Raw genomic sequence first — 21,155 nt, 5'->3', positions numbered from 1 at the left:
GAGAAGGAGCCCAGGGAATCAGCCCTTCCCTCTGATGTGCTCTGAAATTCCTGGGGGGATTGTGCTCTCAGTCACTCCCTACATCCCCCCAAGGATTTGCGTAGCAGGGAAGGGCCGAGGGTTCAGTCTTCTTTCTGATGAACTGTTCAGGAGTCAGGAGTTCTGGGAGGATGGGACCAGCCCCGACCCCGAACATTGTCCCAATCTAGAGAGACGCTGACAAGTTGTGACCTGAAGGGTACAAGCTGCGTCCTGGGGGAAAGAATCCCCTTCTAAAGCTCTGCCATCAAGGACTCAGCTATTCCCCCCTGCGCAGAATGTCTCAGGCCCCTGGGGCTGGGGGCATGGGGCTCATTTGCAAAGCAGGAGCAGCTGGCCACTGAGTCTGACCTGCCTCCTTTCCCCACAGCATGTCAACCTCTGGGTCGTGTCCAGGGTGTCGCAGGAGCGAGCCAGGGCTATCAGGAGCAGCACAGCCCTGCTGAGATACACAGTCACCCTCCCTGAGTTTGACGTAAGTGAGCTCCGAGCCCAGCTTGCTGGCTCCAGGCGGAGGCGGGCTGGCTCCAGCGGGCTGCAGGATCTGCTGCTGCTGCCGGGGCTGTGGGTTAGGAGGGTTCTTCATGGGGAGGCAGAGTCAGAGCAGGACTGAGCTAGGCTTATGTCAAGTTCTTCTTGTCCTGGTTCAGCGTTGTCCCTGGGCCTTTAAGGGGCCTATGCTCCAGCCCCTGCTTGGCATCCCAAAGCAGCTCCAGGCTCCCTTGGCAGCAGAGCAAATGAAAGGTCGATCTCAAGCTCCTCTCCCCCAGCATCTCCTGCAGAGGGGCTAAGAGGAAGGAGCCCTCTGGCCCAGGGGGGACAAGGAGATGACAGAAAAATGCTGATGGAGTCCCCTCTGCTCTCCCTTCCATTAGATCTCAGCCGAGTTCCCTCGGATGGGTCACCATGTGGCCCAGCTGGCTCTATTTGTCAGCGATCCAGACAAGGACATCAGCCGGCAGGCCAGGGAGGGGACTTACCGGCTCTACCAACTGCTGCTCCAACAGAGGGGTAAGGAACCCAGCTGGGACACGGAACCCAATAGGGGACTGAGAGTGACCACAGGTGGATAATGGGACCCCAGACCATTTCTCTCAGACTGACCCCAGCCGGAGGACAAGTCTCTCTCTGCCTCTGTTCTTCTCCACTCCACTGTGCAGCCACCAATGGGATTGGAAGGACACAGAAACTGCAACCAGAATGAGGAGAAAAATATCTCTCTCTCTCTCTCTCTCTCTCTCTCTCTCTCTTCCAGGCCTGACCGTACATGAGGCGGAAGATCTCTGGTGCTATGACTGGCACCAGGACAGCAGGCTCTTGGGCTACAAGAACACAGCCAAAGTGGGGGAGGTAAGGGCACTGTGCCAGGGCATGACACAGCTCAGGGAGTGGGGCTGGCTGGGTTCCCTGCAGTGGATGCCTCCTGGAGATAGGAAAAGAGCCCGCTCCTTATTTCCAGCTCAGAGTTCCTCATCCAGCAACCAGTGGGACACGCTGGTGCTAAAGGTCCCACACTGGGACTGGGCCAGGAGTCTCCTTGTCCTTGTCAGGCTGCAGGTTGGATTCCCCTTGAAGAAACCAAGGAGCTGCAGAGGCCATTCCCAGCGAGGAGAGAAATCACTAAGCTGCGGGGAAGAGACCTTTGGTCTGTCAGCTCCAACCCCCTCCCCCCGTAACAACACACGCACACTCCTCTAGCCGCTGAGGTGCAGGAGATCTCTCTGCTGGAAGCAAGACAGGGTCCCCTGTCGTCTCTGTGCCCTGCACAGCAGAGTGGGCCTGCTCACACACATTAGAGATCCATTTCCAGCCCATCCTGGCCCCTGCCATAAATTGCCTTCCCGAAAGAGCCACTGGAGGCTTTGGTCCCTCAGCATCTGCCACCTTTTAATAAAGGGGCTTCCCTGAGCCCTGGGACCCTGAAAGCCTCCTGGGGAATGAACTGCCTTGGCCACAGCAGCTCTCTTCCCCGCCCTTTGGGGCACTAGACGCCATTGTACCGCCAGGACTTGGAGGCTGGCTCTGGGCAATCTACTTGAGCCTCATGTCCTCTTGGTTTTAGGTCTTTGAAAAATTCTTCTCCGTCGGGCAGAGAAGATCCTTCGTACAGACAGCATTGCTGGCCATCCACGACCCCCTGCTGCGTGTCAGCCAGGCTGGGCTGGTGCTGGTCTACTCCCTCCTGGGGGAAGCCCAGCAACTGATGGGGGACACAGTAAGCAGCTGCAATCGACTCAGAAGCTTGGGGTGGGGCCCAGGGCCTTCTTCCCATCCTCTCGCCATTCGCTGGCCTGGTAGCAAGGAGCCTAGTAAGGACTTCTGGCCTTCATGGACTTCTGTTCTTAGGATGTGGTGCTCTGCTATCACTCCTGGGAAGGACAGGAGAGTCCCCTAAGTGCCCTCTGGGAACCTTTCCTGCCCCACGAAGCTGCACCCATTTCCCCATGGCCTAGTGTCCATGTCACCCGAGCCACCATCGAGAGTTGCTCCCATCCCTGGCAGCCTGGGAGGCCAAGGACTGACTGGTGATGGTGACTGACTGAGGCACATGGGCGTGGGAAGCTGGTTTTGCTGCTGGTAGGGCTGGACCCACTCTCGAGATATTGGGAGGATTCAGTCGTCAGGGGCTGCTGACCTGTCCCGTTCCCCAGGGCTGCCATCCTGTGGTTTCAGCTTTTGTCACTGGGGTGTCTTGGGGAAAGGTCTCAAGCTCTCCCCATCCCACTTCACTGCTGCCAGAATCCTTCCCTCCGCCCGCCACCCTTCTAGAGCCCCCTCCCTGCCCTACCTGGGTGAGGATGGAGGTATGGGGGAAGAGAGGGTTCTCCGAACTTGAGCGGTGTCCCCAGGTGGGTTGGAGGTGGAACAGCTGTCAGGGGCACTGATGGGGAAGTGGCAGGAGCTCACCCTACAAGGAGGGGGGTTGGCACTGGAGGTCACTAGAGAGGACAGCAAGCCTCCATCCTGGGGGTCAGGAGGGTGAATCCACCACTCAGACATGAGCAGCTGCTGGGTGGAAATGATGGTGCTGGTTCCAGGTGCCCTTCATCCTCCCTGATTCCTGGGGAGTGTCTCAGTCTCTGACATGTTCTCGTTCCCCTGCAGCATGAGGATGTCACAGCCAAGGTCATGGGCCAGCTTCACATGATTCGGCACTTGCGCCAGATGCCCAAGGCGCTGCAAGGGCTGTGGCTCATCTGATGCTCTTCAAGGTTCCCCTCCCTGTTCAGCAAGTCCCACTCCCTGCTGCAGGTACTGCTGTGTCTCACTATAAATGGGGGGCGAGTGGAAGCGGAAATGGAGGCCCCTGGCACTCTCTCCCCTCTCTGTGGAGCTGTGTCCTTTCCGCGGCCCCCCGAATTCCTTCATCTGGGGTAGGAGCTCTTTCCCTCACACCCATATCCCTCCCCTCTTTCCTTGATCTCACCCCCATCCCATTCCCCATGCTCCCAGGCAGAGATCTGCCTTCCCCATATGGTGCAGAAGGACCTTTGTGTTAGGGCTACAGACTGTCTGCCCAACTGAAGCTCAGGAAGCTCCACATTTGAGGAAAAAGAAAAGGAGTACTTGTGGCACCTTAGAGACTAACCAATTTATTTGAGCATGAGCTTTCGTGAGCTACAGCTCACTTCATCAGATGTTTACCGTGGAAACTGCAGCAGACTTTATATACACACAGAAATCATGAAACAATACCTCCTCCCACCCCACTGTCCTGCTGGTAATAGCTTATCTAAAGTGATCAACAGGTGGGCCATTTCCAGCACAAATCCAGGTTTTCTCACCCTCCACCCCCCCACACAAATTCACTCTCCTGCTGGTGCTAGCCCATCCAAAGTGACAACTCTTTACATAATCAAGTCGGACATAATCAAGTCCACATTTGAGGAGGTGAGGATGGGACAGAGGCTCCGGGCTAGCTTCATCTCCTGCCCTTTATTCTTCCTTTGGCCCTTCTCTGGGCTCTCAGAGTCTGACATGAAGAGGGAGCCTCCTCCCCGCATGTCTTCTAGGCCCTGGCATGTGTGATAGCCTCCCAGATGGGTGCAGTCAGAAGCTGAAGCACCTCAGGGAGCTGTGGGGACAGGTCCCTTGTCCTAGGAAGCCAAGCAGTGGTAGTTCTCAAAGAGGCTGAGAGGGAAGAGCCCACTCCCTCTTGGAGGTAAGAGCCATTGACTTCTTTGGGCAAAATGGGTTTCTTGGGGGAGAAATGGGATCCCTGCTACATAGCCTGGGTGGGAGCTTCCCCCATCCCTGGGACAGAGACATCTTCATCAATGTGCCACCCTTGTTTTTTTCCAAGCAAGAGGCTCCCCAGAGAACTCCTCCTCAAGCCTGTTCTCCTGGGAGCGTTTCTGGGAGGAGGCTCTCGTCCCTCAGTCTCCAACTCCATCATGCAATCTCTTTCACCTAACATCTCCGCTCTCCAGCTCCACTTGCCGCAGCAGGACAAACGGACCTTCAGCTCCTAGAGAACAGACTCTGACCTCCTTCTGATCAGCAATGGGGTTTCACTATCCCCTCAGCAAACCTGTCAGCCGGGCTGGACCGGATTTGAAGGAGGAGGGTATCTAACAGGGTGGCTTGGCCTATGGCTGCCTAGCCTGGGGCTAGGCCAAATTGATGACCAAGTGAGCCCCACCTGAGAGGAAACAAGGGAAAACAGCAGCAAAACTCCAGAAGCAGAGCGAGCTGTTCAGTCGACGGCCTTGGGCCAAACCCTGAAGTCCAGGGTAGGACTGGCTTCTCTCACCATCCCTAAGGAAGGGGACATAGAAGACCATAGAAACCCAAGAAGGGCAGGCCGAACCGAAATCAGGCTGAGGAAGAACTCCCCACGAGGGTGGAAGGCTTTGTTTCTGTTCAAGACATTTTGGGACTTTGTTTGCAAGGAGCACGACCCAGGAAGGAGTGGAGTAAAGGACAGTCACCTGGTTGGAGGGCTGAGTTCCCAGCCAACAAACTGCAAGAGTGAGTATGAGCGGGGTTGCTAGCCCAGCGAGAAAGCAATGACACGAGGCCTGGTCAGCATCTAGCGGTGAGTGAACTCTGGTACACACCCAAAGTGGCTGTGTCTAGAGCCCTGTGTAGGCTCTTCTGTGGGAAGTTCCCATGGGTCAGTGGGGCCTGAATCTCTCCTGCTCCTTTGGTCTCTTTGGGCTTCCCACGAGATGTCTGGTGAACTGCCCTTGGACTCTGGGCCCAGCACCGCTCAGAAATTATTCGCTACCTTCAGAGAGACAGGGCACAGCTCAGCCTGTTGGGTAGGCTGGAGACCCACACTTCACTCGAACACACAACACTGAGGTGGTTTGGGAAGCATAGTAACAAAGAAGAGATTTAAGTGATACTAAGCAAGAGAAAGAGAGACATTTCAAAGAGAGAAACAAAGCACAACACACTTTGTAGTGACTAAAACTGAATCTTAACAAGTCACAATCTTTGCCTTAGCAGTTTCCAGACTAACATCTCAGCTTTCCTAACAGACCTTCTTTCATGTCCCTGTAGGGTAGAAAACTTCTCTGTCGAATCTGCTGATTTGATTGCTTCGTCTTCTGGTTTCAGACCCTCTGTTCTCCTTCTGGGCTGCCTGGACCCTGATTGTAACATCTCTCTGGCCCAGCCTCTTACACAGATGTGTGCTGCAGCCAGCCCAGCGCAGGGAGCAGTGGGGACAGATGATCTCCTCCTGTCAGACCAAGCAACAGGGGTCCCCTTGAGGCTTAGATGGAAGATCCCAGGCATCTCCTGGAGGTAAGAACCGTCCACTCTTCTGGGCACTTGGGGCTGTTGCAAGAAAGAGGGGGCTCCTGTTCCATAGCCTATTTGTCCTCATGACTGTGTTTTTTTCTTCTCAGAGGATGCCCCTGGAGACTGTTTCGTGCAGGAGGTTTGAGCGGGGAGAGATCACTCACTGTCCTGACCCATGGGTCATTAACCCGGGTCTGCAGGGTTCCTGGGAGCAGCCACCCTCCAGCACGCCACATGGAAGCCTATGAAAAACTGCTTACCTAGGACTGACGAAGTCCAGACCCAGTTTGAGGCTCTTATTGGCAGAGTCCCAGAGCAGCTAATCGGCCCCCGGGACCTCCTTAAACCAGCAGCAGGAAGAAGAAGCTGTCTGAACAGCCGAGCTCCTCCCCGGCTCTGGACCGTGTGTTGGCTGTTCCTGCTCCCACTCCCGAGGCTTGATTTCCTGGCATCCGGACTCAGGGTGACTCACCTGACTTGAGGTTCTGAACACAATTTGGTCTTTTGCTTCTGCTCTTCCAGTGTCCTGACCCAGCTGACTCTCGACTCCTGTCTTGTGAGTGTGGACTCTGCCTCTGACCACTAGGTCTGGCTGCCCATGACCCGGCCATGACAATGACTTTTCTACAATTCCTCCAATGCCGTTTTCTGCTGTCCAGCTCTGCTCTCCTAGCAAGACACACCGATGCCTTGGCTCCCAGAGTCCTGCTTTCCTGCTAGTCAAGGGCTCAGGGGGAGTGCTTGTCTTGCCCCCTCCCCCACCACAGCTGCTTGTCCTCGGGGACTCTCCCTAGCGCAGAGGAGAATCCGTCCTGGCAGCAATTCAGGAAGTCACAGAAGGGACGGTCTGCTCAGCTCCCTCTGCAATGCCACTGCCCGAGACCATTACGAGTGGGTGCCCAGTGACTGCGCCGGCAGCTCCTTGAGAGACTCCTGGGGGCAGCGTAGTCGTGTTTCCCGGTGACCACGGGAAGCCATGCGAAGAGTGCGGCATTGAGGAGACTCTCCTGTTGTCCCAAAGGGTTTCTGTTCTCCTGCACGGTCAGACCGTGGGGCCAGGTTGGAGAATGGGGAAGAGCTGGTTGGTGATGAGTCGGAGGATTCACCATACAGGTGGCAGCAGCTGCAGATCCTGGAGTCCCTGTGGTCGGGTTACCATGCGTCCGGAGTTTCCCGGACATGTCCGGCTTTTTGGGTTTTAAATCGCCCTCTGGATGGAATTTGTAAAATTCTGAAAAGGTCCAGGATTTCCCTCCCAATGCAGCACTCTGGGGGCTGGGGAGGGAGCTGCACGCTCTGCGGGGGGGCACGGCACTGTGTCTGGCTCCGCACCCCAGACACACTGCTCTGGGCCGGGGGGGCTGGAGAAGGGGCATGGGGTCCCAAGGGACAGTCAGGAGACAGGGAGCAGGAGGGGTTGGATGGGTGAGGGGTTCTGGGGGGAGCCTGTCAGGGGGTGGGCATATGAAGAGGGGTCGGGGGAGTCAAGGAACAGAGAGGGGGGGGGGGTTGGATGGGGCGGAGGTTCGGGGGGGAATCAGGGGCAAGGAACAGGGGGGATTAGATGGGTTGGGGGTTCTGCGGGGGCAGTCAGGGGACAGGGAGTGGTTGGATGGGTGTGGGAGAGCCGGGGTCTGTCAGGGGGCGGGGGTGCGGATAGGGGGCAGGGCAATCAGGGCACAGGTAGGGGGTGGAGTTCTAGGGGGGCAGTTAGGTTGGGGGGGTCTAAGGAGGGGGCAGTTGGAGACAGGGAGAAGGAAGGCTTAGATAGAGGGCAGGGTCCTGGGAGGGGGTGATCAGGGGAAAAGGAGCAGTGGGGGTTGGATGGGTTGGCGGTTCTGTGGGGGGCAGTCAGGGGGCAGGAAGTGGGAGGGAGTAGATAGGTGGCAGGGCTACCACTCCCCCCCCACCCTCAGAGTGTCCTCTTTTTTGAAAAGTTCTTTTTTGAAAGTTCAAATATGGTAACCCTACCCTATGGGCCCAGCTGCCACCCCTGAGAGTTCAGGCGAACCTCCCCCTGTTCTCAGGGAGTCTTTGGCTTTGGCGGCTGGGCCTGCCTGCCGAGACAGAGGACTCAGTGTTTCCATCAGGCTGCTCAGCTGCCAATGCAGCCACCCAAAGACGTGAAGAATGGAAGCGAAAGAGCAAAGCTGGACCCTCCGCTGAGCTCCTGTGATCAAGTGAGCCCAGCCTGGGAGAGAGGAGGGAAAGCTCCAGGGTGGCTGGTGGCTTCAGGGAGCCAGGGGAGGGGAAATAAATAGTTCATGATGAATCCTACGGGCTTTGTCTTGTGTGGTGAAGGGTTTAAAATGGGTCTAGTTACTATCACATTCAACTTTACAATCGCTGTGTGTGATTGAAGGGCAGGTCTAGAAAGGGCAGAGGTCACTTGAGGAGCTTCAAGTCTCCAATTCTGTCCCTATTGCCTGCTTTGACCAGCTAATCTCAACCCAACACCTCCCTCAGGTGGTCGCAGTGGTGAGCTCTTTCCCTCTTTTTCTGGATTAGCCGCCAGCATGGGGACAGGATACATGTGGGCAAGGAAATGGAGAGGCGTGGGGGTCACGTGCAGAGGCATGCAGAGAACTTGCAGAGTTGCCTGTTCATGCAGTTCCTATGGGGGAACTATGGTAGGGTACCGTGCACTCAGGGGCACCATTTCCAATTTTGGTGGTGGCGGGGAGGATAATTTCACCCTGATTCCAGGAGCTACTTAGGCACCTGAAAACTCTAGTGTTTTGACAGATAACTTAGCAATGAGCTGACAGGAACACTTGCCAGACTGCTTTCCGGGGAAGACAGCTATAAGAATGGATCCAGGGAATGGTTCTGTAGCTCTGAGCTGTTTGGACACTTTCAGGGAACATTCCCGATGAGAGACAGAGATCCCCAAAGTTATCCTTGGTAACCCTGAGAGACTTATGGAAAATTAGCAGATCCCACATCTCTGCTGTCACTTTGCACGGACAAACTTGGACTGTCCGAACCTGTTCATGTATTTTACCTGCTTTAACCTCTCAAGAACTTTCACATATAAAAGAAAGAAAATTAAAGAAATGACATAGTCACACCGATATAGGGCCATAGCATAAACCCAACCTCAGAGTTGTCCCATTGAAATGGAATTATTCACAGCAGTAATTAAAGTGAAACATGCACGTAAGTGTTTCCAGGGCCAAGATTAAGGCCACAGCTTATGAGAGGTGCAGACGCAAGAAGAGAAGGGCTGTGCAAAAACTGAAATGCCACTTGGAACCTGGCCCAAACAATGCATCACGATGTTATACAGTAACAGAGGTGGTTCAAAAGTGTTTTACACTGACAATGCAACCTTTTAACTAAAAATGCCACTTTGGATTACATTGATCATTTGAAAAAAGTTACCTCTTTAAAAAAAACATTTTGGATTTCTCTGCCCATTTCAGAGAGAATGTGGAGTTTTTCCCACCAAAACTAAACAAAAATTTGATAATTAAAAACATTTCCAAATAAGTTTGAAGAATATGGGGGGGGAGTGGTTTCTTCTTCAATTTTCATGAACCTCTCCACCCTCGCTATTTTTGACCAGTTCTAATTGTGAATAAATGTCTGTCTGTCCATGAATAATAAATATGTCTGCTACTGAAACATTTACAAACAACGGCTCTCATGAGGAGCACTGAGGTCACATTACGCAGAGAAACACCCAGGCCTGCAGGGTTCATATTCTCAAAGACATAAATTGCCCCAGGACGGGAATGTAACACACAACACAGCATGACTGGCCCGGGTTGGTTAGGTGCATGTTTTGCTGTTGCTGGCAAATTGTGCTGTTTTGAGGTCGGGGGGAGTTATATTTGAAAGGAGTTCTTCATCCTCTCCCACTCTCACCCAGGGGGGCCAGAACAGGGGAGACCAGGGCCCACCACTTTTTACTGGCCATAAGTGTGAGCGACTGGATGATGGAGAAGAGAAGGGAATGGGGGGGCACTGTTTTGGGGGCAAGGGGTGGCATGAAGTGGGAGCTCAGGGAGAAAGGCGGTGTGAGGGGGGGCCTCAGGGAAAGGGGCAGTTTGAGGGGGCAGGACCTCGAGGAGAAGGGGTGGCACAGGGGCTGGGCCACAGTTTGGGTGCCAGCAGCCCCCCCACACTTTTAGGAAGCTTTTGCCCATCCTGCCCTCATCCCAAATTAATTTGTTGCAGTAAGAAAACTTTGAGCAACAAGGAGACTTAGAGACCCACAATATAACTGCCAAAATCCTCACCTGCCCCTCGAGTTGGGCAAACAGAATTTTTTGGTTCCTAGCAATTCCAAAAAAGAGATGGAAAAAAACGGTTTCAGGTTGAATAAAACTAACATTTTTCCAAATTTTTGATGAACCAAAAAGCTTTTAAAAAAAAAACCAAAGAGACCCAGGAACATTTCAAGGGTTGTAACTTTTTGAATTTTTAAAATAAAATTGAAGGACATTTTTAAACAAAAAATTATTTCAAACTGAAAAATCAAAATGGTTTGTTTGGAAAGCGTCTAAACGAAATGCTTTGACTTTTTAAGAACTGTGGGGAGGGTCTGGATGTGAACAATTCAGCAGACCAGATAGGAATTCGCAAACAGGTCTCCTTCCCCATTCTCCAGGGCTGGGTCTCGATTCCTGTTTCTGGTTCCCTGGGCCTGGTCCCCGTCCCTGTCAGACACTGCGGGGAGCTCAGATTCCTGGGAATCCTGCCGACTTCCAGGCTGCGGGGAGGGATGAGTCAGCAGCTTCCTGAAGACAAGTTGCGAGTAGGCAAACACTTTCCCTCTACCTTTCCAAAACCCACATCGGTACAGTGAGATTATCACCCCCACCACTGCCACCACTCCACGCACCAGGAGACGATTCCAGGACGCTGGCTCTGAAACAAAAGCGAGAGAAAGGCCCCATGACTAAGGGGCTCCGTTAAATCATCCCACTGCTGCCATGAGGATCCCAGAAGATGAAGACGTTCCTGGGATACAGGAAGAGCTGAGCTGGGTCGTGTGCACATGGGCACCACTCAGAGCAGCGGGAATGAGATAATGAGATCCTTATAACCAAAACCATGAAGAGCCTGGCAATACATTGAGATCAACAGTCCACAGTGGAGAGTCCCAGCAGCCCTGACCCACAGGGCGCAGCTGGGACTCACCATGTTAGGGCATGGGCAGGGTAGTGGGGGGATGGCAGTTGAGGGGTGCTGGAGGGATTAGGGGCCATTGCTAATGAGGCTGGGGCAGTGAGGAGGGGAGGGGGCATTTCTCCACTTGCTGCCCACTCCATCTGGGAGAAGCTGCGCCAGAGGCCAGTCCCAGTTCACACCCGTGCACTGCGTCTGCACTCGGGGTTTGCAGTGGGGCACCAACATGGCTGAGACACTGCTGTGCCAGGGGCCAGAGCCCCTCCCCTCACTGGGGTTATGGATCAATAATTACAGGGTCACTGGAGCAGGGGAGCTGGACTCTGGGCTCCCAGCAGGGGCCCAAGCCACTGGTCTGCAGAGTCAGTCTCACTCCCACGCTCTGGCCCATGCCCATGGCAGTGTTTAGCCATACAGGGTGTCTTCAGCAAGAGAGATTGAGGGAGCCCCACACCAGACACCTGGAGCCCAGTGGTTCCAGCCCTAACCTCGGGGGGCACCCATATTCCAGTTCCTGCCCCACATCCCACAGGGGGATGGAACCAGGGGCTCCCCACTGAGGGCCCAGCCACAGGGCTAAAGGCTGGAAGGGAAGCGGCGGCACCTTTCTGTTCGTTGAAACTTGTCAGCAAACTCAACATGGATTCGCAAATCGTTTCTGTCGACCCGAAATATAATTTTGCAGCAAATAAACTATTTACCCCTCAAATTACATGCAGCTTGACTTCAACTTAAGAGCCGAAATCCCAGTGACTTGCCGTGAGTTACTGTCAACACCTCCAGAAATGCACAGTTACGGGCAGGGCAGGCTCAGGACATCAGCTATGAAACGCTGCAGAGCTGCTGTTAAATTTGCCTTGGGTAGAAAAATTTCCCAACGGGCTCCCATAGCTCTTTTACTGAAGGCTGAGAGGAAAAAGATACGGCCAGTTGTAATTAGTGACACTAACAAGGAACTAGTCTGAATGAAAGAGACCTTGGAAGAGACTAGCTGCAGAGTTATGTGAATTCAGGGGACATCTTTACCTGGTAGTCGTGGAGTATTTTTCCAGGTAGGTAGAAAGAGTGTACTTGAAAGACATAACAGACCAAAGTGTTACAGAGCAAGTGAAGTGCACTTTTGGGCATTTCGGGGTTCCAGAAGACCTTGTGACAGAGCATGGACCACAATTCATAGAAGTAGAATTTTATTTATCTCAACAAAATATGATTTTCCTCATATTACTAGAAGCCCATATTACTCACAAGCAAATGGAGATGCTGAGAGCTGTACAGACAGCCAAGAATATCCTTCAACAGGAAGATCCATTCTTTGCTCTACTGAGTTATAGACCAACCCCAACAGCAGCTACTGGATATAGTGCAGCACAACTCCTGATGGGAAGACGACTCAGAACTACCCTCCCAACTTTGGAAAAGAATCTATCTCCAAAGTTGTCAGACACATAGAGAATAGCCAAATCGAATAAAAAGGGAAAAAAAGTTTACGAACACTTTTACAACAGACATCACTTAGAAAACTACCAGGCCTAGAACCTGGTGACCATGTTTGTGTCAAACTGGATGGAGAAAAAGAATGGAATACTCCAGCTGTTGTAAAGAAAAAGAATTCAACACACTGCTTGTATGTGATCAAGACCGAGAGAGGAGAGTTCAACAGAAACTGTCAACATCTACAGTTTGTTCCTCAGAAAGAACAATCAACTGAGCAAACTCTGCAGATGGTGGATGCAGAACAAGAAGATGACTCAAGGATTCCAGACTGACCACAGTCAGTCAGTGGAACTAATGGACAGCCAGATGACCAAGCTGTTACCTGTTTGGGTGATGTAATTAGAAGACCAGTACCATTCAGAGACACCTACCAGACTGATCCACACTGAACTTCAAAGACAGTGCGATAATGTAAACATTATAAATGGTAGAAATGTAGAACTTAAAGGGGGAGATGTAATGGAACGCTAAACTGTATTCTGCTGTTCAACCACTAGGTAGCGCTGGGTAAAAATATGATATTTAAGCGGACCTTAGCCATAGTTGGTAGAAAATTAAAGGATTTTGTGATGAACACTTCTGGTGTGTATCTGGCTGAGAGGGAAGCTCTGTAGCCAGCCCATATCTGCTACAGGACCACCACACCAATGATGAAAGCCCAGTGCTATCGACTACCTCTGCTATGGCCAACGAGTTCTTCTGAACTATGACATGCTGAAGACTATGGGGGATTTTACCCATGACATGTGCTACATAGAGACTTGGGGAATCAAACTCCTGGTCTCTTCATACTTCAGTGACGAGAATAAAATTATGGCCAAGAGCCTTGCAGATTTCCTTGTGGCAGCAGGGCAGGAAGTACCCCCCACCTCACCCCAGCTGCAGAACATAACCAAGTGTCAGCCATGGTCAAGTCAACCTTTGAATACAGGTTGGCTCTCGGGGGCCGGGGGAAGAGTGGGAATGTGTCAAGTGGGCTGGCCCTTTTACAGGAGTTAGGGAGAGGCTACCTCTGACAGGCTCCTGGAAGGGAGAACCAGCCAACCCAGACCAACCTGGAAATAATTAAATCCCTAGGTGGCTAGTTGGCAGCCAAATAGCTAATGAGCCTGATAAAGGGTTACTAGGGCTCAGCTGAAGGGATCTGAGGGATAGGAAGCTGCTGAGGAGAGGAGCTCCCAGGAGAGTTCACCAGAGCAAGGAGCCTGGAAGGGGTGCTCCTAGAGCAGTGGTCCCCAAACTGTGGGTTGTGCCCCCCAGAGGGTGTGGAGGAACATTTGGGGGGCATGGCAGGGCCTGGACCACTCCCCATGGGTGGTGGGAAGGGAACGCCACCCAGCTCTGCTCTGCCCCCAGCTCTACTCTGGCCCCATCCTAAACCCCAGCTGCAGCTCCAGCCCCAACCGTGCTTCCACTCCCAGCTGAAGCCCACGGCTCCTGGACCCAGTTGCAGCCCCGTTCCTGGCCCAACTCCTGACCGCAGCTCCCGACCGCAGCTCCTGGGGTGGGGGCACAAACCAGGTAAGGGAGGGCATGACCAAAAAAGTCTGGGGACCACTGTCCTAGACAGAGGAGCTCCCTTACGGGGGAGGAGCTGCCAGAGATGACAATGACAGCAGCAGCTGTAGCAGGACAGAGCCCTGGAGAGCTGCCCCTGGCTGGAGAAAGTGGACGCAGAGAATAAAGGCACTGTCTGAAATGACCCCAGCTCCGGGAAGGAGGGCTGAGGACTCCTGTCTTGAGGACAGTGAGGAGCTTGAGTGAGAGCTGAAGGCTGGAGCAGAGTGAAGGAAAAGATTTTATTTTGGGGTTTACTTGGACTCAGAGCAGGCCCCAGGAGGGGATATTTCTCTCAGATCTTTTTGACTGTAAGACTTAATTTAAGGAGTGCTGAAGATGGTAAACTGAGGCAAGATGCTTGCCAAGACACCCTGAAACAGCTGAGGGTGGTACCTGAGGGCGCGTCTCCATGATAAGTCTACAAAACTGGAAGCCATTTAACAGAACTGCTGCCCCTTCCCCATGCAGACAGAGCCTCGCTATCTTCAGTCTGTCTGGGTGAGCCCCTCACCCCAGGGTCTGACCCCAACAGATCCTGCATCACAGAGTGGGAACCTGGAGAGAAGACAGCAAAGGGTTTTGGGCCACCCCCCTGGCTTCCACACTGAACTTCCACACCTGTCCCAGCTCCCAGGCTGCTCCCGCTTCCCCACAACTTCCAGCTCCCCCCGACCTCAGGCTGCCTCTGCCCTGTCCTGTTCCCTGTGGGGTGTCCCAGAGCCCAGCATGGAGCCATCAGGGTCACTACAATACTGTCTACCACACCCAGAAGACAGGCACAGGGTGGGCTCAGGGAGTGGCTGGCCCCACAATGGGACCCCCGTGTCCCCACCCCCAATGTTTGCTGCTGCCCTTGCTGGGCCTTGTCTCCACTCAGACCAGGAGCCCTGTGGGCCTGGCAGCCCCGTGTTCTGTCTCTGCAGTGCCTGGCTCACTCGTGAGCACTATACGAATGAAAACACTCACTGCCCAGCCCCGAAGGGCTGCATGACAGCGCGGGGCCTTCCCCATTGCACACGGGGACCCTGGGGCGCAGGGAGCCCTGGTTACTCTGCCCCACACATTCACCCAGCGACTCCCCCGAGCTGCCAGACCCAGGTCCCTGGGGTCAGAGTGCGGGCAGTCGAGTGGCACTGACCGGCCGGGGCTGCTGGGGGGGGTGGCAGGAAAGAGTTGCCCCAGACCCAGAGAACCCAGGGGCCGGGGGAGGAGCAGCCCCAGCAGCGCCGCATTGACCCTGGCACGGGCTGAGCCTGCGAGCGCAGCACCAGAGGCTGCGGCGTGGGGGGGGGGGCTCAGCCATTGAGAGCAACAGGGTCCCCCCCCACCCGCAGGGGAGGGGTCGGTGCTGGGACAACAGGCCGGGCTGGGCCAGGGGCTGGGAGCTCTGGCAGCCAGCACGGGGCCGGCACCAAGGGCCCTGCTGGAGACCCTGGGCCTGGCCAGCTGGGAGCAGCCAGCGAGTGACTCAGGGCCTGGGGCCCTGCCCAGGACGGGGTTTCCGGGGGGTAACAGGAGGCTCCCCAGGGGCTGCTGATCCCCTAGAAGGAGGCACGGAGGTGACTGGCTCAGGATCCCGACAGGCTCAGGGGCCAGGGCTGTGGAATGGCCCAGAGCCCAGCCGTGTTCAGGGTCCGGTGGGCCCAGACTGGGCTGGGCTGGGGGCAGCGAGGGGGGAGGGGAGCAGGGATGTGCTGGCTCCAGCCAGCCACAGAGAGGAAGCTGCTTCCTCCACAGCCTGGGGTTCCTGCTCCCCGGAGCCCTGAGATCCTGGCCCTGCAGCCGGCACCCACTGCGCAGCCTCCATCGGCCGGGACAGACACACCCAGCTTGGCCCCTTCGACTGCCCCCTGCTGGGGGTGGGGGGTGGGAAGAGAGGAGGGCGGGGGTAGGATGAAAGGGCCAGTTCAGCAATCACAGACCGAGCTCACTGAACCTTCCCACTCCCCCTCTCCTCGGCCTTAGCTTCTTCTCTGTCCTTCCTCACTGTCAGGTTTCTGTCTTTGCCCCCGGTCGCGGCGCTGGGGTTGTGGGGAGGGGTTTGGATGGGGGCAGCTCATGCTCAGATGTTGTGACAGGGTCACACTCTTGTGAGTAAGTCTCACTCAGAGAGCAGGTTTCAGAGTAGCAGCCGTGTTAGTCTGTATTCGCAAAAAGAAAAGGAGGACTTGTGGCACCTTAGAGACTAATAAATTTATTTGAGCATAAGCTTTTGTGAGCTACAGCTCATTGAATGCGTCCGATGATTTTAACCCCAGTTGTTTGATTTTTGTATGATGTTGTTTCAACTGTGTGTTGATTTGGAACTCCCTTTTCTAGAACTGGGCTCTGCACTGGGGACAGGTCAGGGCACCATGAGGCATTATAGTTACCAAATACGGAAACCTTCCCCTCCGTTCCCTTCTCCTCACTGTACTGGGTGAGGCAGGCTCTGCAGAAGTTGTGCCCACACACTGTAGTCACCAGCTCTGTCAGATACCCCAGGCAGACGGAGCAAATAGCTTCATCTTGTATTTCCCCTGCTGTAGCTGCAGCGGCCATGGCAGCTGGGTGAGTATCTGTTCTCTCTGCCCGTGGCTCTACACAGTGTGGGCTTGGGCTGACACTGGGAGGGGCCGCCTGCAAGTATCTGCTAGTCCCAGCCACAGAAGGAGAAGAAGAAAAAGGAGGAGCCAGGAGGGGGAGAAAACAGGAAAGTGAAACTGAAGGAGAGTAAAAGAGGGGGAAAGACAGGGAGAGGGCAGGAGAGAAGGAATGGATGGAGGTGAGGAGAAGGGATGGGAGAACAGGGGGCAATGGAGAGAGGGGGAAGAATATGAACTAATCTGATGTGTATTGCTGGAAGGCTGGAAGGGAGCGCATATCCCCTGCCCCACAGGCAGGAACTGTCTAACCCACCCCAACACTCACTGGGGATTGAAGTGGGGACCTACAGCGCTTAGCACAAGTCTCTACAGCTGGAGCTAAAGAGTCAGTCTGTGAAGTTCAGAGCTGTAAAAACCCACAAAATAAGGTCTGGATGAAGCATGGTCTGAGGATGCTTAACCCCCCTCTCCCCCCACACCCCCCACAGACCAGGGTGAAGCCCTAGCAGTCCGGTTTACTGAGCCCTGCCTCAGCGCATGGGGCTGGATGTGGTGATTTCTCCGGAGCCCTTCCAGCCCCACATTTCTATCCGTGAGCTCTGGCCTGTCTGAGACTCTCCGGGCCTTGGAGCCTGATCCGGTGCCCCTTGCAGTCAATGGTCAGATTCCCACTGGCCGTTGGATCTGGCCCTCGCGCACATCCCATCACCTGTGTATTGCACTCAGGGCCGGTGCAAGGATATTTTGCGCCCTAGGCGAAACTTCCTCCTTGTGCCCCCCCTTCCCCCTCCTTTCCCCTCCCCGCGTACTGCTTCACTGCGGTACAAAGTGGCAAGGACAATATCAATATGACAAATGTCAACAACACACGCATATCGGCACGTAAACATACACACTCAAACACTCAACATACCCACACAATGGACACAACGTATTCGCGAAGTGATGCAGCAGCACTTGCCAGAGTCTGAGATCTGAAACATCTCCACAGACATCGTGAGCCTCAGTCGACAACCTCCGAAAACGAGTCAACGTAGCACGATAACCAGCCTGTCAGAACGGGTGACGGCCACGCGCAATGAGGAAAACGACGTCACACACACACACATGCATTCTGGGTACCCAGAGCGGGAGGTTTCCATGTTTGGTAACTATAATGCCTCATGATGCCCGCTTGTCTCTGCATTGACCAGCTGTGGCTCCAGGTGAGCACTTCCCATAGAAATCCTGAGACGGGTAAACTGCTCCAAGAAATTTAAAAAAGTCTTGGGCCAAATGTAGAATAAGGGGGGCAGGCAGGGGTCTCCGAGGCTGCTCGCTATGGGGAGCTGGGGCACCAGTGGGAAGACTGCGGGGGCACACGGGGAGGCAGCAGCAGGTACCCAGGCACCCTCAGGCTTTGGGCAAGGAATCCCGCTCCATCCCCCTAGCGCCTGCCTTCAGCTCCCATCTGGTCTTGCCACGGCCCTGCTCCATGAACAGTCCCACCTTAGGGGGATGAACCTGTCCCACCTCATGGGCCTGTGGGGGCTGTGCTCTGCCCCAGAGCAGGCCGGGCCCCGTGCTCCCTGCTCCAGAGGGGGCTGGCCTGGCTCCCCCCAGGGCCAGATTAACTTTTTGTGGGCCCGATGCCAAACATATTTGTGGGCCTCCCTGGGGAATGTAGAGGCGAGGGGCAAGAGCACAGCGGGCAGGGTAGATTTGATTTAAATCATGACTTAAATCACAAGTTAGGAAGACTTGATTTAATCATGGGTTTCTACATAAAAGTGCATTCTTGTTGGTTGTTATAACCTTAATACATATTCTTCACAACTCAGAGACAGATGTAGGTTTCATTTTTAGAAGGCACGCACTGTACATTTGTAAACTGTGATTTATTTTGAAAACTTTTCAGATGAGTTTTACAGCTATATCAGAAAATGAATGATTGTTTGGTTATTTCATCTGTCAAAGATAATTGAAGCAGGTATTTATGAAGTCATTGGACGGTGAACTATCTCCAATTCAAGAGGTTAATCATGAATATTTGGAGGATTTTCTTGCCAGGCTGTATTAAGAGGAGAACACTACCAGACAGACATTTAAATTGTTTTATTTAACTAAAACAACAACGTTAAGTATTTTTTTCTTCAACAGCAAACATAATATTTTAATAAAAAAGCATATGTCCATCACTTCTCACATTTACCTCCAGACTTCTTCTCCTTTTCCAGATCTATTCTGCCCTCAACAATCTTCTGTTCATTGAACTTTTTGAAACTTTTCGCTTTTAAAGAGAGGTAAAGGGTTGACCCTGTGTACACAAATTTGCAGAGGGACAATAGAGTTGAGGTCTGTTATTTCTCACCGCTATACATTATTTATTTATTTAAAAACATTTTTGCTGTTAACAAGCATGTTACCTCTGGAGACACAAATCCACAGTTTGAGAACTGCAAAACTAAGCATCTCTGATGGTGTCTTGCAGACTGAGCACTGAGTCCCATTGGGTAGATAGAAAAATTAACTTCAATAATCTATACAGAAGCCCCTGGAACCCCATAAGATTGGGTCCCTAATCCATGAACTATTAGAACTTATTTACAGAACTTTTCTTAAAGATTACAATTATATATTGTCTCATACTATAGAATTAGAATTTATTATCCCTATTCCATGATATAATGTATCTTAATTAAAACTATCTTTAGATCGTTTTTTCCCTCAAAAATCCAAGTTAAATTAAAATCTAATTTTTTTATTTTTTTCTTAAAGTCATTGATTTTTATCCACCCTGACAGCTGGGCATGGTGGGGGGGAAGGATTGGTCCCCAGCTGGAGCGAGGCAGGGGCCAGGGGCAAGATGAGCACAGTGGGTCATGGTGGGAGAATTAGTCCCTGCTGACTGGAGCAAGGCAGGGGCCGGAGGCAAAAGCACAGCGGGGTGGGAGCTAGGGTTGGTCCTTGGAGCAAGGGAGGGGCTGGGAGTAAACTGCAAGTGCAGCAGGGCTGGGGGGGGGGGTAAACAGGATCCCTCCCTCACCCCTGCCCACATAGAGCTGGAACCTACCTTCTCCCTGGTTCTAGCCCATTCTCTTCATCTCTCTCTGCACCGAGCTGACGGTGGGGGTGCAGGGTCTGGGAGGGAGTTAGGGTGCAGGAGCAGGCTGGGGGTTGGGGTTCAGGGTCTGGCCAGCAGCTAGTATGAGGGAGGGGGCTCAGGGCTGGGGCTGGAGGTTGGGGTGTGGAGTGCTTACCTGGGGCAGCTCCCGTTCGGTGTCAGGGGTGCAGGTGGGTATGTGGGGGGCCGGGTTCAGGAGCTCCCATTTGGTGCTCAGGGTGGTGGCGGGGATGTGCAGGAGTCAGGGCATGAGGTGGGGGGGCTGGGTATATGTGGGGGTGCAGGAGTCAGGACTGGGGGCTGTGTGTGTGTGAGGGGGGTTCAGGAGTCAGGGCATGGGGGGTGGGGGGTGCAGGAGTCAGGGCAGAGGGCTGGGGGTGTGTGAGGAGGTGCATGAGTCAGGGATGGGGTCATGGGGGTGTGTGGGGGGTGCAGGGGTTGGGGCTCGGAGGTGTGGGGGGTGCAGGGGTCAGGGATGGGAGGTGTGGGGGGTGCAGGAGTCAGGACAGAGGACTCGGGGGTAGAGGAGTCAGGGCAGAGGGCTGGGGGTGTGGGCTTGGGTCTTGGGGATGCTCCCAGCCCCCTGCCCTGAGAGGCTCATGGCAGGGGCCTGGAGGGGATATGTCCTAATTCCACCCCTTTCCCCAAGGCCCCGCTCCTGCCTCTTCTCCGCTTCCTCCCTCTCCCTCTCGCAGGCAACAGCTGATGGGTGGCAGGGAGGGAGAGGGAGTGAGGGGGGAGGCGGGAACCCAGCATGCTGGGGAAGAGGCGGAGGACGGGGGAGCTTGGCGGCCGGCACAGCCTGCCCTGTTGAAGTAGGACAGAGCCCCGGGAGCTGCAGCACCAAGCTTCTGCCCCAGCAGGGGAGAGCGGGGCACGGAGAAGAGCGGCCACCGGGGCTCCTTCGGAGTGTGGGCCTGGCGCATTAGCTGGCGCCATGGTAAATCTGCTACTGCCCGCGGTGCTGCCCCGCCCGCCGCAGTGAAAGCTGGACCCGCCCCGCCCCTCCCCGCCGGTCCATCCCCCGGCTCCGTGCGCTGCACAGCGGCCAGGCAGCACCCCCGCTCCTTGGAGAGAAGACAAGTTAAAATGTAAAAAAAAATTGGGGGGGGGCACCGCTTTTTGGTACCCCCAAATCTTGGCGCCCTGGGCGATCGCCTAGTTCGCCTAAGGGTTGCACCGGCCCTGAGTGCACTGTGCGTTGTTAGGGGCCTAGCGACCCCCTGGGTTATTGTTACAGGGAGACACTGAGCTGAGCTCACAGAGTTCTGTCTTGGCTGTTAAATCTCCTCCGGGCTTCCGCCATCCTGCCCTGAAAATGAAAATGTCAGAAAGTAACAACAGCCCTGGGGCTGCTCCGAGTGACTCTGCAGAGGCCCTGCGAGTTCTCCTGCTCCCGAGGCTGAAGTGCAAACCCCAGCCCAAGCCAGGTGCCAGATAAGCCTCAGGCTGCAGCTTTCAGGTGAACGTGGCACACCCCAGGTAAC

The sequence above is a fragment of the Lepidochelys kempii genome, chromosome 14, assembly GCF_965140285.1.
Source record: "Lepidochelys kempii isolate rLepKem1 chromosome 14, rLepKem1.hap1, whole genome shotgun sequence".
Taxonomy (NCBI): Eukaryota; Metazoa; Chordata; order Testudines; family Cheloniidae; genus Lepidochelys; species Lepidochelys kempii.
This window is presented reverse-complemented; position numbering follows the sequence as displayed.